The sequence below is a fragment of the Callospermophilus lateralis genome, chromosome 11, assembly GCF_048772815.1.
Source record: "Callospermophilus lateralis isolate mCalLat2 chromosome 11, mCalLat2.hap1, whole genome shotgun sequence".
Classification (NCBI taxonomy): Eukaryota; Metazoa; Chordata; class Mammalia; order Rodentia; family Sciuridae; genus Callospermophilus; species Callospermophilus lateralis.
The window spans coordinates 78,261,940-78,279,404 of record NC_135315.1 but is presented as its reverse complement, the minus strand read 5'-3'; the positions used below and the strand labels follow the sequence as shown (position 1 = coordinate 78,279,404).

Here is a 17,465-nt window from a genome sequence, read left to right as displayed (position 1 = left end):
AAAGGCTAGAAAGGAAATCATATATATATATATATATATATATATATATATATATATATATATATATATATATATATATATAATCTTAAAGTTTAATAACAAAAATATCAATTCAGTTTCTACACTAGAACTTAAAATTTCCAAGACAAATGTAGCCTATTGAATCAATCAAAGCTGAAGAAACTCACAGAGTAGCTGATCTTTAGAATCATTAGATAAGACTGATTGGTTTGGCTGAGAAGTCAGCCAGCACACAGAAGACTACAGATTTTCTAGGTTATAAGTCATTGTCATAGTATGATTTAAACACAAGATGAAATAAAAACACATACCAATATTTCTCTAATATTTTTGCTGTTTTGTTTAATATCATTCAACAATTGGATGTTTCTGTCTAGCAAAATAGAACTAGATTTCTACCTATTCAGTGAATGATTTTCTAAATTCCCATTTTTATTGATATTTTCTATTGGGTTAAGATAATTAGCACAAAAATACAGGGCACTTCTGGACTTTAAAAATTGAAGTTTGGTTTGTACAATGATTTTAGAGCTATTAAATCTGGAGAAGACCTGGGGTCTCTCCACTTGAATGGACTTTTATTTTATTTGTATCAAGTAGTTGGAGAATGATGAGTAGGGCCAAACTGTAGGATGTTTTCAGTAACACTTATCTAGCGTTAACTATGTAGCAGGCATAGACCTAAATATTTTGCATTTCAGGTTCAAAGTCCTTTAGTCAGAATTCTAAAATACAAAAATTTTAGTTTTCGTTTGGAAGATCTACCCAGTAGTAAGAGAGGTGTGTTAAAGTCACCCAGTATTATTGTATTATAGTCTATTTGATTCTTGAAGGTGAAAAAGGTTTGTTTGATGTACATAAGGAAAACTTTCATAAATCATATTTTTTGTAACTGAATAGAGAGCAAAAAAAAAAAAAGAATAGAGAGCAAAATTTATCCAAACTCATTCAGCAACAAAACCTGATGTGATTTTTAGCTGCAGAAAGTGTTAATTTGGATTAGTGATTAGTGTCACAGATTCCTTTGGGATATTAATGTTATATATAGTATATTACACAAGTATTAATTAACTGCATGTGGCTTATGGCATGGTATACAGTAACTTTATATAGTAAATATAAAGTGAATGTCCCATATTGTCTTTCTAAAATCACCAAAATTATGGATTTCAAAACTCAAGTATTTCAAATAAAGAAATTGTTTGTTTCAAAATACTCTAAAGCACTTTAGAAAACATCTTGCAGAAGAAAAAATTGAGATAAAGAAAATGTGAATACATTGCTTAAGGCAGCATATCTAGCAACTAAGTGATGGATCTGAGATTTAAACCCAGGTAAAATGGCTCCAAAGCCCATGCTCTTAATCATTGCCCCCATTATATCACTTTCATTGATCTGCTAAATAAATCTTCCTGTGTTCTTATTATATAAAGATGAGAAAGAGAGAATGTGAGAACACAAATTTTCTTTAGTTATGATTAGCAGCTTCCTGTTTTTATCAGTCCAGATGCAACTAGGAAAATGGAGTCTCCTCCAAATTATTCACTGAAGGGAATTCAAAATGGGCAACTGGTTACAAAAGCATAAGAAGAATTAAAAGGCCTGGTAGGAGTCAATGAGGCAACCCCCAAATTAGCAAGACTCAGAAAGCTATCAATACCTTTAGGTCTCAAATAAGAAACAGAGGAGATGGCTTTACCAGAGGCTGGGATCCAAGACCATCAGGAGTCGACCCTGTGGACTGAAGTACTGTCCTAAAAAGCAGCACTCTCTGCCTTGGAGATAATGCTCAAAGCAGCAAATATGAGGAAAGACATCCTAGATTCATGCCTTCTCTCCTTCAGCCTCCTAAACCATCTCTATTATACAAGTCTAGCGAGAAGCCAATTAGTAGTAAAACCTGGAAACATAGGGGTAAGTTCTCTATGCCACAAAGCAGAGCCAAGTAAAAGAGCCAAAAATTTGAATTTGATGATCAGATGATCAAATGATCACGTGATTATTCCCCAAGGTTGAGAGTGAAAGCATTGGATAACAGACCAATATCAATCTGAAAAGATTTGACAAGAGCTTACAAGATAAACCCTAACCAAATGGGTCTCCCATATTTAGTTATTAAAATTTATTCATTAAAGACCTTTTATATGCCAGCTATGATCTAAAAGAATATAAGCCTCCAAAGGTCAGAAAGCATAATTTGTTTATTTACAAAAACCACAATTTTCTTTTAGGAAAGTCAGTAGAATATAACAGACACTGGTATGGCAGTATGTATAAACGTGGAAGTATAACCAATGTGATCCTGCAATTTGTACACATAGTAAAAATAAAAATTCATACCCCATTTGAATCAAAGGTATGATATATGATATGTCAAGATTTTTTTAATGTTGTGATAAACCAATAAAAAAATTTAATTCAAGCAACATAAATGAAAGGTGTAATTGAACTTCAGTACAAAGAGCCAATTGTTCACAAGATGGGAAGAACACTGTCATGGTAGCATGTACAAAAAAAAAAAAATGACTCAGACATTTTAGTCAAGAGAAAATTCCATGAGTCAACAAGATATAGACATGATTTTATCAGAAAAAAAAAATTGGTTGAATCTGGGGGTAGGGATACTAGGATGACATTCTTATCCTAAAACTTACTGGTCAGATCAACTTGGAATGATTTTGAACTTCCAGCCATTACCTTGTGAGAAAAGTAAATCAACTAAATCATGCACAGAAGAGAGGGGGAGTGGTATAGATCCTCAAAATCATGTTTGAATAACAACTGAAAAACCTACAAGTTTTTGAACTGAAGGATAAAAAGTTAGGAAGGTATATAAACATACTGCTCAAAGAATTTGAGGAGCAAGTAGTGGGTATGACCTACCTGCTCCACTTGAAAGAAACATGGCCTCCAACTGAGTCCTGCATCCTAGATACCCATGCAGTGTCTGTGCTTTATATAACATAGAATTCCAATTACAGGTGTCTGGAACAGTCGTTGACAGTCAACCCTTAAGCCAACCACTTATCCGCACCTGGAGTAAAAAGGTAAGTTGGCCCCAATTCTCCTTAAATGGGGACTTCGACTGGAAAACACTGAAACACTGAACCAGTTAGTAATAGAAGCCAAAGTTAAAAAAAAAAAAAGCCAGCAGTGTGTCCATGGCAAACAGAGACCATGTGTAAACTAAAAGAATGAAGAAACAAGACTCTTTATAAGTAGAGAATATTCAGCTGCAGAAAGAAGAAAATAGCTAACTTCAGAGGGGCAGCCAAGGTGCTAAGAAAGTGAGGGAGAAAGTGTCTGGAGAAATTCTAGATAGGGCAGAGGGGTTGGAGGGGAAGGGAGTGTGCATGGAGTTAGAAATGATAGTTGAATGTGATTATAATTATTACCCAAAGTAAATGCATGAAGACACGAATTGGAATGAATATACTTTGTATCCAGAGATATGAAAAATTCTGCTCTATATGTATAATAAGAATTGTAATGCATTCCACTGTCATATTTAAATAAAAATTTTTAAAAAAAAGAAAAAAAAAGTATGGGGAGAAAAAAGTGTCTGGAGAGTGAGTTCTGTTCCTGCTAACTTTTCTCCTTTGGTTCCATTCCATATGGATCCTTATAATAAGTTCCTTGTTTCTTAAGGTCATATTTATGAGTTTCTGCTCTTGCAATATATACATACATACTAAAACAAACAGTTTTGAGAATAAATGAATTTAAAAAGTTTTGATTAGTCTTGAGATGTAACAAACAATTGGTAGAAACTCCAGAAATTCCAACTCTTTCAAATAGTCCATTATATGTGAAATGTGCTGCAGAACTTAGCCACAGAGAGGCCCAAGCACACGCTGCCAGTCACATGGTTGGAATTTAAGCCCAGGATATGCAGCTGTGAATGAACTACCTCCAAGGCCCTTTGGGGCCCTCAGACTACATCCTCTGATTATAGGTGCAAACTCTATTACTTCAAGTAATAGAGATGATTTTCATAATCTAAGAAAGGCCTCGTCTTCTCAAAAAGAATTCTGTCTTTTGTTTTTCTTTTACAATTCTTTTCTGCCCAAAGCTTTGTCATCTTGAGCTTCTTTTCTTTCAAATATGAAATGACAAGCCCAACTACAGTTTTTAAGTTCAGTAAATAATGTTTTAAGAATTTGAGGTTTTAATAAAAGAAACAGGTCATTTTGGCACCAATTTTTTTCCGTTAATTTTTAAATTCATGTGTATTTTTATTAAATTCAGTCCATATGATTTTGATTTATTTTCACTTAGCTCCCTAACATGTGTGGTTAGCAATTTGATGACTATGCACCTTCTAATTAGTCTGTCTCAAAACCAGAAATTCATGTGTTGCCAACACCACCAAAGTGAAATCCAGCTGACACAAATTTGGATACAAATCGAAGAAGCCATAAAATTAAAGACTGTTCTAAACTTGGCGATAATAGTTCTCTTGTTCCCCAAAAGTTACAGACAAAACAAGTTCCAAGTATAGAGTATTTCACAAACATTTTATGCAAACATGTGCTGCACAGATAAATAGCAGTGGGACAGATGCCTCTTCTATTGCTCTGCTGCCGTGATTACCAGAGCTTGTGATTATTGCTTCCTGTGGGGTTGTGATTGCATACCCAAAGAACTGGGGACCCTAGTCAAGAAAGCCAGTCAACCCGGTTGTTAGGCAGAGTGTGAACCAAACCACTCAGACAGAATGATTCTCATTCATAGAATTAGATAATGTTGAGTTTGGTGGTAACTTTGGAAATCGTCTTAAGCCAATGCTTCACTCTACCAATGTGTTTTAAATGGTTGTTTTGACATTCCCTATACATAACCTTTAAAATTCAGAAGACATTGGTCCAGGCATGCATTTAATTATAAAACTTAAGGCACATATGGAGCAGAGAGAAAATTTTCTAGGGAAACATAGAGAATTATGTTTTTGGATGCTTCTTTCTACTTTTCCCTGAGACCTACAACATGGAAATGGATTTTCCCCTTTAAATATGTTAAAAAGAGTGATAGTACTATGAGGTATGTAAAATGAACATTAATTTCTCCTTATTGTATAAAATGTACATCTCATATACAATTTATGTTGATAAAAATTCTAAACTTTCAATATGTATACACATGCCAACTTTCTGCGAGCCAACATTGCATAGATCATATTCAAAACAAATACCAAAAATACATGACTTACATAATTAAACACTTATGTATTAAATTTACATATGGGAATAATCTTTCTAATTTAAAGATATTGAGCCATGCTTGGGTCAATGTATTCAACAATGGTTGGGGAAAAAACTCCTTATCCAGAAGTTCTTTTCTTAATGAATTCTAAAAACGTTTAGGCCACTGCCCTCAAGTCACTTTGAGTACCCTTAAAGTTAGAAATACAGGCCTAAGGTGGATCTTCCTATTGCTCTTTCTCCCAGCAGTGTCAGATTATCCCACCATATTTATAAGCTCTTGTCTTTTATTATTACATTTCTACTAATTAATGGGTTGGAAGATGGCTCATCTAACATGGACAGGCATTACCCAGACCACCACTCCTCCAAAATTCTCTTCCATTATTATTTTGCTCATCATCCCTCTGAGATATCTTCCCTGTAATCACCATGTAGCAGTGAGGAAGCACAGATCTTCAAAGATTCAATGGTTCCTAATAACTCATCTTTTTTTTCCTGTCATTTAAAAATGTATTTCATAAATTCAAATCCTCCTTTTTAAGAAATTTCTTATTTCCCCAAAACTACTGCTGCTTTCCTTCCATCCACCCAAGTTGTACCCCATATACTCAAGTTTTACCTGCTACATAAATCCTTCCCTGAACCCTAGGTGATCTATCCCAACTTTGAACCTCTGCTACACATACTCTATACCACCCTGTCTAGTCCACCATTATACATAAGCTTAGGTTCATTTGAATTGTTTCTTTATGTTGCTCCTATCCTCCAAGATATACTATAGATCCCTAAGAGGAAATTATTACCCTTTATATTATTTTCCTATTCTCACAGTGACCAGTAGACTGCAGAACCCAAAGTAGGTGTCAAATACAAGTCAGTTAGTAATTGGATAAATGTTAAAGTTTCTTTCTGTTTTACAAATGATAATAAAGCAATATTCCTGCCACAAGCTCTCACAGGCTTGTTTCTTCTAAAATTACCTTTTAATTGATTAAAATATTTATCTATAAGGAATGTGCCTATAACATTTACAAAAAGTAAAAAGCTTTGCAATAAAAACCATCCTTTCTAATCACAAATTTGTTGAGCTAACAAGCTTTTAAGTTACTGATCTTCACCTTCCAGGAACTCACATTCTCCTGAGAAAAAAGAAAGTTAATAAATCAAGATAAAATGTAAAAAGCACTTCCAAAGAGACAAGTTCCACCACATCAAAGGCCAGAGAAGAACCCTCAGAGATTTTTTAATCAAACTCTACAATCTAGTGATTGTATACATTCTGAGTCACCTTTTCATTTGTCCTACTATATAAAACCAGAGTAGTTTAAAACAAAAAGATTTATGATTTATATTGAGATTCACAGCAAAACAGGCAATAGAGATAAGAAGTAATTTAGGAAAAAATCAATGGATATCATATTTGGAGAAAGTAAATTCAGACAAATATAAGATATGAAGGTACATTGATGAAAATGTAGTTTTCTATTCAAAACAAAAGCCACACTCACCTGAAGCATCTGTCTACTTTAATCATGTTATTTACTGTGGTTTTGCTTGTTCATGCCTGTGCAATTCCTTGTACGTATACCTGGGGACTGGCATAGGTTCAGCTGGCTTCTATTCAAAACTATCTTTTGGTAAAAATTAGTGTAAGATGGAAATACTGTCTTTGCTTATTTGCAATCTTAATGTTACATGACAATGTCAAGATCTCACTGCAGATCAGTGTACATATCAAACGTGTGTCTTAAAACTCTTTGAAGTTATTGTGAATACTCTTTTTCACATCTTTCTTTCACATTTCAGGATCTTATTATCCTTATGTTTGTATAAAATATTATAATTAGATTTCATTTTCTTCCAGAATCAGTGGAATAGACTTCTGATATTACTTGCTTTGAAATAAGTATATCTCATAAGTCATGGCTGGCAGCAGAAGAAACAGTAAGGCTTACATATTTGGAAAAGAAATTTGAAACAGTAACCTCAATAAAGAGTGGCCCAAGGTGGAAATAGAAACACATAGGAGATCTAGACGGAAAAAATGTGTGTCTTGTCCTTTTGAGTTTTATAAATGATCATTGACAGTTGAAACAAAAATTATTACACTCCTTAATGTGGGTTTAAGTATATAAAAATACTTAAGACAATTGTATTATAAATGTAGGAAGAAGGAATTTAAAGGTAGTAACAGTGAGTGAGAACACCCAGTCAACCACCCAACCACACAGATAGGCAATCAATACTCTATATTTTTCTATATTCTTAAGCTATGGTGTTCAATATATTTGGTGTTTTAAACACCTTTTTAATTATGGTATTTTCAATTCACAATAGGCTTACTGAGACATAGACCCATCAAAAGTCAAGCAGTATCTATAATCCAGAAGTACTTGAAATGATAAAAAAAAAAACAGTAGACTGTAACAAGTTATGTGTATATAATGCAATACCAAAACAACCATCAAAAACATCTGTACAGAGAGAAACTCTAAAAAAAGTGGATAAATCAACATGGTATTATTTTTAAAAATCTTCAAACAACTCACAGGAAGCCAAGAAAAAAGAGAAAAGTGAAAAAAAGAAAAGAAAAGAAAAGTCAAACAAAACAAAAATAAAATAAATTTAACCACTAACAAATGAATGATTTCATATAATGCAAATTAGCTACATATACCAACTAAATGAGACTGGTAAAATAGATTTAAAAACACATTCAAACTATATGTTGTCTTAAAGAAACTCAAAGCAAGCATAGTGTTATAGATAAGTAGAAATAAAAGATAAAATAAGATAAACTGACATTAGTCAAAGGAAAGTAGAAGTAGCTACTTAATATCATATAAAGTAGACTTTAGAGCAAAGAAAATTATTAGAGAAACTGATGGACATTATAGAATGATAAAGCAGTTCTAAATGCATATGCAGAATATGTGAAGCAAAACCCAGTGAAACCAAAAGGAGAAATATGTACATCCACAAATATAGTTTAACATACCACCTGAAACAACTGAAGGACTAGGCAGAAATTCAGCAAGGACATACCATACTTGATCTTAGTCAGAAGCCAATAAGTGATCAGAAAGGATAAAGAAAGATTCAACAACACCAATCAACAGAATGTAATAGACATTTGTTGAACAGCTCACCCAATTACACACATTGTGTCAAGTGCTTATGGATCAGAGATGCTCCTTGATTTATGATGGGGTTACTCCCAAGAAAGCAACTGTAAATTGAGAATAGTGATTACATGGCTGACTGGGAAGCTGTGGCTCATTGTTGCAGCCTAGCATCCCAAAAGGGCATTGTACCAGCTGGGGTTAGCCTAGGAAAATATAACAATGCACACTATCTTTTGTACTGAATGTGTATCACTTTCACAACATTGTAAAATTGAAAACAAAAATGTAAGTCAAACCATCCTAAGTCCTCACAGTCAGCCCTCTTTATTTGTGGATTTTGCATTCACAGATTCAACCAACTGAAGATTGAAAATATTCAGGAAAAAAATGCACCTGTAGTTATCATGAATATGTTGTTTCTTGCCATTATTTTTTTAAACAATATACCACAACAACTATTTATATGATATTCACAAATTACATTAGATATTATGAGAAATATAAAGATGATTTAAAGTATAAAAGCGAATATATGTAGGTTTTATGAAAATATTGTGTGATATTGCTTAGGAGACTTGAGCGTCAGTGGATTTGGATATTCATGTCCAGGAGTCAATACCCTGTAGCTATCAAAAGTCAACTGTAGCCCTGGGGTTGTGGCTCAGCCATAGAGCGCTCACCTAGCATGTGTGAGGCCCTGTGTTTGATCCTCACCACCACATATAAATAAATAAAATAAAGGTATTGTGTCCATCAACAACTAACACACACACAAATTAACGTCAACTATATATATTTCAACGTAGACCACATCCTGACCTATAAAAGAAACTTCAACAAATTGAACAATGTATTATCATACAATAATGTACTCAAAGCAGAAATCTACAACAGAAAGATAACAGGAAAATCTCCAAGCACTCTGAAACTAAGCAACACACTTTCTAGCAATTCATGGGTCAAATAGGAAGCCTCAAGGGAAATTAAAAATGCATTGATCTGTATAACAATGAAAATACAATATATCTAAATTTGTGGGTGCAGCTAAAGCAGTGCTAAAAGGAAAATTTATGGCACTCAACATAATTAAGTCTCAAACAATAATCTAAGTCAATACATCAAGAATCTAAAAAAAGAAGAGCAAAATTAACCCAAATAAAGCAAAGGAAAAAAAATAAGAAAAATAAGCAGGAAAGCAACAGAGCAAACCAATGAAGCAAAGAGTTGTTTCTCACAAAATTTCAATAAAATTAGCAACTCTAGGAATAGTGGTAAAAAATGGAAAAAGGCACAAATTATCAAGCATGAAATGGTATATCACTACAGATTCTGAAATCATCAAAAAAAATATATTAGAATACTATGAACAACTCTACACACACAGTTTTGACAATTTAGATAAAATAGTCCAATTCTTCTCAAAATAAAATCTAGTACAATTTGTCCATGATTAAAGACATAATTTGAATAGTTCTAAAATTTTTAATAAAATTGAAATTGCAATTTTAAAAATACCTTCTGACCCGTTCTTTGGCCCACATTGTTCACTGATGAATTGTGCCAATGTCTAAAACAGAACTATTACATGGTGATACAAGCCAAATAGTGGAACAGAAAAGAGCTGGACCTTCCTTTCCTCAATGAACACACCAATTCAACAACAATTCATGAACAAATTCTCTTTGTGAGAAATACAGAAACTAATTGAAAACTTCTACATTTCACACAAACAATAAACCATACTCATCAAAAGTTAGGGAGATTTGGGTAACTTCTTACCAGAATCCATATACCTGGCCAAACAGTACACAATTTCTAAGAGACCCACCAGCTCACAGCTTCTATGAGAGAAGAATTGGTCTGCAGGTCCAATGCCCCAATTTCAGTGGGAGCTACCCAATGAACTAACATCATTTTTGCCCATTGTGGTCTCAGATAGGTCCTCAAAATCCAGCTGCCTGAAGGAGAATAGAGACTGCAACTTGGGCTAGTAATCATATATGCTCAGCACAGATGAAGCATACAAAACACACACACATCCCTTCCAATTTCTCCCTGGGAAAAGAATGGGTTTATTTTTATATATACACATATACTGCCTGACTTTTCCAGGGGTTCCCCCAAAACTGATTTCTTTCATGCCTATTCTAATAAATTTATGGGAGGGAGTTCAATTAGATATGCCTTACCAGAAATGCTAAAGGAAGTTATTCTCTTTGAAATTAATTGATACTAAACAGCAAAATTATTTATTATTATTATAGTATAAGATAGTATAAAACTCATCATTAAAGGTGCACATATAGAAAATTATAAAAGAGTTTGAGTCTTTGTATTCAATTAAACTTGTTATTACTAGCTTAAAAAGACTAATACAAGATATTTTGTGTAATCCCTATTGCAACCACATGGAAAATGCCTATAGAGATTACACAAAAGATGAATCAAAACATCAACAACCGAATGAAGATATAAAGAGAGGAAAATATGTACAAAAGAACTACAAGACTAACAGAAAACATCTAATAGCAGAGCAATAATAAATCCTCTCTCATCAATAATTAACTTAAATATAAATTGATTAAATTCCTCAACCAAAAGACATAAAGATACCAGATGGATGTTTTTAAATGACCAAACTGTAGGCTACCTACAAGAAACTCTAAAAATGTTCAAAAAAGTAGGAACAAATGGAAGTTCTTTACACATGTAAACTGAAAGCTAAGCAATGGAAAAGAATATTCCATGCAAATGGTAGCCTAAAAGGGAGTGGCTTTACTTATATCAGACAGACAATATATAATTTGAGTTAAAAATGGTTCCAAGGGACACAGAAGTACAAAAACAATTTTTTTTTAAATTGTGTGTGTGCTTGTGTGCCCAACATCAGAGCGCTAAATGTGTAAATTGAACATCGACAAAACCGATAGGAAAAATAAATAGCAATATAATAATAGTAGGAGATTTCAATATCCCAATTTCAATAATGGATGGAATATCTAGAAAGAAGACTAATAAGAAAACAAAAGACTTTAACATTACAAGCCAAATGGACCAGAGATGCATACACAACATTTCACCCAATAGCAGAGGAATACACATTCTTTTTAAGTGCACAGTAAAAATTCTCCAGAATAAATCACAAAAAATTAACAAATTTAAGAAGTTTGAAATCATAGTAAGCATCTTTTTTGAACATAGTGAAACAAAATTAATAATAAACAGTAGAAAACTAGAAAATTCACAAATACATGAAATTAAACAACACACTCTTGAGTAACCATGGAGTAAATAAAGAACTAACAGGGGGATTAGAAAATATTTTGAGACAAAGAAAAACAAACTACAATATACCAATACTCATGGTATGCTGCAAAAGCAGGACTAAGAGAGTAGTTTATTGTGGAAAATGCCTACATTAAGAAGAAGAAAAACTTTAATAAACTAGATTTATGTGCCAAGGAAATAGAATAGTGAAGAACAAACTAAATCTAAACATACCAGAATAATAGAAATAAAAATCACAGGAAAAAAATTAAAATAGATAACAGAAAAGCAATTTAAAGTAAAAAAATTAATAGCTGGTTTTCTGAAAAGATAAACAAAATTGACAAATTTTTACTACACTAAGAAAAAAAAATCAATCAATAAGATCATGAATAAAGGAATAGACATAACTTTGTTGCCACAAAAATACAAAGGATTATAAGAGATCACTATGAACAATATACACCACCAAATGGTAATTTAGAAGCACATTTCAGTGATCTTATACCCTGACCAAATGGGATGTAGTTCTAGGATTCAAGGACGGTTCAGCATATGAAAGTCAATTAATGTGTGGCTTATCACATTAATATGATAAAGGATAAAACTCACGTTTTTTCTCAATAGCTGCAGAAAATACTTTTGATAAAATATAATTCTCTTTCATAGTAAAAAATGCTCAAAAAGTAGGAACAAATGGAAAGTTCTTTACATAATAAAGCCTACATGTCCACAGCTAAAATCACACTTGATGATAAAAACTGAAACTTTTCCTCCCAGATCAGGAGTAAGAATTCCTCACCTAGTCAAAAATAGTACTGGGAGAGTTATTTGGCAACAGAAAGAAATAAAAGGTATCAAACTTGGAAAGGAGGAAGAAAACTTGTCTTTGTTTACAGATAATGTGATAATATCGGGAGAGAATCCTAAAAACTCCATTTTAAATATACCTGTTATAGAGAGGAGCCAGGCAGTGGAGGAAGAGGCCCGAAGGAGATCGCTGAGGGGTTGGGGCGGGAGGGGGGGTGGGGGATTCTGAGGCGCCAGTGGCCTGGAGTCTGGAAAGCCCTGAGCGGCACCAGGCGACCGGCCTCGCCACAACTTGCCCAGACGAGACACCCTTCATCTTGCACCCTGGAAGAAGGAATCCGCCCGCCTGCTCCTCAGCCTCCACGAGCCCCGCCTGAGCCAGCAGAGCCCCTGGGATCTGGGTCCCCTGAGACTCTCCGTCAGCCTACAGCGCCCGGTACCCGCCCAGGAGCGCGCAGCTGGGAGCTTTGATCAAAGGGGCAAGGGTGGCGAACCGCAGATGCCCTAGATTGGAGTGGTGGCAGCGAACAGAGATGGGTGCCTCGGGCCTGCTCCCCTTCTCTCCAGGACCACAGCATCGGCGCGTGGACTGCTTCCACGTTCTGCCCCAAGGCCCTTGATCCAGAACAAGGGTTGATACCTCTAACACAAGGCAGAAAAAAATAGGGACATGAGTCCAGGAGCTGACATCTCCTTAACTGAGCGCCTGATTCATGCTCTGGGTCCAGCGGGGCTCTGCCATAGCAACGTCCTGGACGCCCAGACCTTGGCCGCTGCCGGGGACCTGGTCTTCTCCGGCTTCCCAAGGGTGTGGCAGCGGCGGCCTGGAAGTGGCTAGGGGCTTGTAGGCGAAGCTGAATAGCGCCTATGATTAAAGTCTAGGCAGCGGACTGGCTCGCAAGCATGCCCTTCCAGAAGCACGTCTACTACCCTCTGGCCAGCGGCCTCGAGGGGCCAGACGTCTCTGCCTCTGCAGCAGCAGGCGCGGCCTCCATGGCCTGTGTGCCCCGCAGTGCGGCATCAAGCCCCCTGCCTTTCTTCCAGTTCCTGCCACAACTGGAGAGCGTGGATTGGCGCCGTCTGAGCGCCATCGACGTGGACAAGGTGGCAGGGGCCGTGGACGTGCTAATGCTGCAGAAGAACATCATGAACATAATCTTCTGCAAACTGGAGGATGAGAAATGCCCACACTGCCAGTCGGGGGTGCACCCGGTGCTGCTGAAGCTCATCCACCTGGCGCAGCTCACCATCAAGTACCTGATGCACTCACAGGAGTTCCTCACCTCGCAGTTGCACAGCCTGGAGGAAAGGCTGCACCAGAGCCTGGGTGACTGTGAGCACAGCAAGCAGCTGCTCACCAAGCAGGCAGGGGAGATCAAGCTTCTCAAGGAGGAGTGTAAACGCAGGAAGAAGATGATCTCTACTCAGCAACTGATGATCGAGGCCAAAGCCAGCTATTACCAGTGCCATTTCTGTGAGAAGGCCTTTATGAACCAAGCTTATCTACAAAGCCACACTCAAGGCCGCCACCCTGATGATTCTCACCTTGAGTATAAAACAAAGGCCCAGACAGACAAACTCCAGAAGGAGGTGGACATGTTGAAGGAGCAGCTGCAGCTTACCAAGTCTCAGTTAGAGACTGCTCAGCACGTTCATGCAATCAGATTCTCTAAGGAATATGAAATGCAAAAAACAAAAGAGGAAGACTTTCTGAAGTTATTTGATAGATGGAAAGCAGAAGAAAAAGAGAAACTAGTTGATGAAATGGAAAAAGTCAAGGAGATGTTTATGAAGGAGTTTAAAGAACTAACTCCTAAGAATTCAGCATTAGAATATCAATTATTAGAAACCCAGAAGTCCAATATGCAGATTAAGTCCAACATAGGCACATTAAAAGATGCACATGAGTTTAAAGAAGACCGTTCTCCACATCCCCAGGATTTCCAAAATGTGATGCAGCTTCTCGATAACCAGGAAAGCAAGTGGACAGCTCGAGTTCAAGCTCTCCATCAGGAACACAAGAAAGAGAAGAGCCGGCTTCTGTCACATATAGAGAAACTTCGAACCTCCATGATAGATGATCTAAATACAAGCAATGTTTTCTACAAGAAAAGAATAGAAGAACTAGGCCAGAGACTCCAGGAGCAAAACGAATTGATTATCACTCAGAGGCAGCAGATTAAAGAGTATACCAATAAACCATTAAGCAGTGTCAGTGAATCCAAAGGGAATTCTTTAGCTTGGCAAACTTTTGAATCCAAGCCAGTTGCCCCAGCTATACCCATGAATGCCTTCGTCTCTCAGACTTTAGAAGCTAAATCAAGTCTAACAATGGCACATGTAGAACAGGCATTCTCATCACATGTACTGGAATCCATAGAAGAACTTTCAGAAGAAGAAAAAGGAAGGGAAAATGAACAGAAATTAAATAACAAGACACATTTAAAAAAAGCTTTGAAGACCAACCCCTCCCTCACGAAGGAGATAAGAACAGTTTTGGAGCAGAGCTTGATGGAGAAAATGGAAACCCTGGGAATTAATGCCGATATCCGCGTTATTCCTAGTGAGCACTTGAATAGAGTGCTGAAAACCGTGCATTCAGCAAGACATGAGAAAGACAAATGCCCAACATTCAGGAAATTCGAGAATTCCTTGAACATCAGGTCAGCTGTAAAATTGAGGAGAGAGGATTACTCTTTACAGATAAGCCCAGTATTTCTCAAATGGAAACCCTTTCAACTGGAGAAGTACCCAAAGCAGTCCAGCTTCCTCCCAAAAACATAATATTGGTTAGACAAAGACCTGTTTATACTGATAGAACTGCTCCTGTTCCAAAAAATAAGAAAAATGTCATAGAAGATCCTGTTCCCAGAAAGTCATTGTCTGTTACGACACCTCCCTTCAGTTCAGAGGAAGAGCTGGATGAGGATGACCTCATCCAGGCATACATGTCCCCAGACTTACTTCCCGTGCAGTCCTCTAAAAGCAACAAGACTAGCTATGGAAAGAGCAGCATCAAAAGTGACACTGACTGGACTGAGGGAAGCAAAATGGAGGACTCTGACATTTCTCCCAAGCCCACAGTAACCACCATTAAAACACTGACTGAAAAAGTTGAAAAGATGGTTTCACAGCAAAAAAATGTGAATAAGCCAGTTGGTCGGATTAATGTGGCTGAGGCATTTATCGCAAAAGAAGGATTACAAGAAGAACTAAAGTGCGCAGATGTGGATGACGATGACTGGGACATACCATCCTTAGAAGAAGAAAATTCCTTGGGGAGGAAAACTGTGAAAGAATGGAAGGAACCTCCACCATTGAAGAATGAATCGAGTTCTACTCAAGTGCCAAGTGCCTGGGTTGCTTCTAAACCTAGGGGATCCAAAACAGAAGTTCGTCAGGAAAACGAATTGAGCACACTGAAAAGCAGCTTCATAACTATGGCTGACTGGGGTGACCCTTCACGAATGGAGCACATTAAAAAGCAGTTGAGTAACTGTGACTGACTGGAGTGACCCTGCAAATACTTAACTACAGAAGCCAAGAGGAGTTCACCAATGGCTACGTGATTCTCAAGCTCCTGCCTTACAGCGTTTCCCACCATAACTAGGAAGCCAGTTCAGAGGATGGGGTTCTCTTTAATGGCACTTGGTACAGTATTGAGAAACAAATTGTCCACAGTATTTGGAAGCATATAAAGGTGTTTGACTTCTTAAGAATAATATGTCACTGAAGTCATAAAGTGTTTTCTTTAGAATGGTAAAAAAAAAAAAATACCTGTTATAGTTAGATGCCGTGACACACACCTGCTACTGGGCAGGCTGAACTGAGGTAAGAGGTTCAAGACAAAACTCAGCAACATAGCAAGACCTGTCTAAATAAATAAATAAACATACTAATAAACTCAGTGAAGTTACAAGATGCAGGTTCAGCATCAACAAATATCACTTGTATTTCTATACATTAACAATGAATTTCATGAAAATGAAGTTAGAAAAACAATCCCATTTTCAATAATAAAAGAATAAAATGCTCAAAAATAAATTTAAGCAAAAAGATAAAAGACTTACATACTAAAAACTACAAAGCACTGATGAAAAAAATTAAAGGGACATACAAGTGGAAAGACACTACTGTTCATATACTAAAAGACTTAATATCATTTAAATGTCAATACCTCCAAAGAAATAAACAAATTCAGTGCCACCAGTCAAATCCCCAGTGGCACTTTTTACAGAAATAGAAAATCAATCTGAAATTCATATGGAACCCCAAAAGATTGCAATAACCAAGTGATTTTGAGCATGAAACAAAGCTGAAGACATCACAATTACTGATTTGAAAATGTATTTCAAAGCCACAGTAATTAAAACAGTATGCATTTTTAATGTATATACAAATATACTGCAGTGAAACCCACAATTCTGTATAAATAATATGCACCAATATTTTATAAAAAAGCATAAAAAACACTATGGTAATGGCATAACAACCAACATATCATACAAAACAATGGAAAAAATAAAGAATCAAGAAATAAATTGATACACATCTGGCTAACTGATCTTCAAATAGGGTACTAACAATGCAAAGTAGGAAAAGGATAGTCACTTTAACAAATGGTATTGGAAAAATGGGATATTCACATGCAAATTTTATTGGGTCATTATCCTACATCATACACAAATACAAGTCCAAAGTGAATTGAAGACTTAAATCTAAGACCAGAAACTGTTAAAATTCTTAGAAGAAAACATGGGGAAAGCTTTGTAACATTATTATTTGCAATGCAATCATATATGCAATCCCAAAAGTGCAGAGAAAATTCAATGAAAAATCATTCAGCCTTAAAAAAAGAAACTCTAACCAGGCATGATGGCGCTCACCTGTAATCCCAGTGGCTCAGGAGGCTGAGAGGGGAGAATTGCAAATTCAAAGCCAGCCTCAGCAAAAGTGAGGCTCTAAGCAACTGGGTGAGACCCTGTCTCTAAATAAAATAAAAATAGGGCTAAGGAAGTGGCTCAGTGGCTGAGTGCCC

At 36.1% G+C, this 17,465-nt stretch overlaps 1 pseudogene; it reads left to right on the top strand.

Moving 5' to 3' along the window:
• Positions 1–13,330: 13,330 nt before the first annotated feature.
• Positions 13,331–15,933, top strand: LOC143386303 (cilium assembly protein DZIP1 pseudogene; annotated as a pseudogene).
• Positions 15,934–17,465: the final 1,532 nt, after the last annotated feature.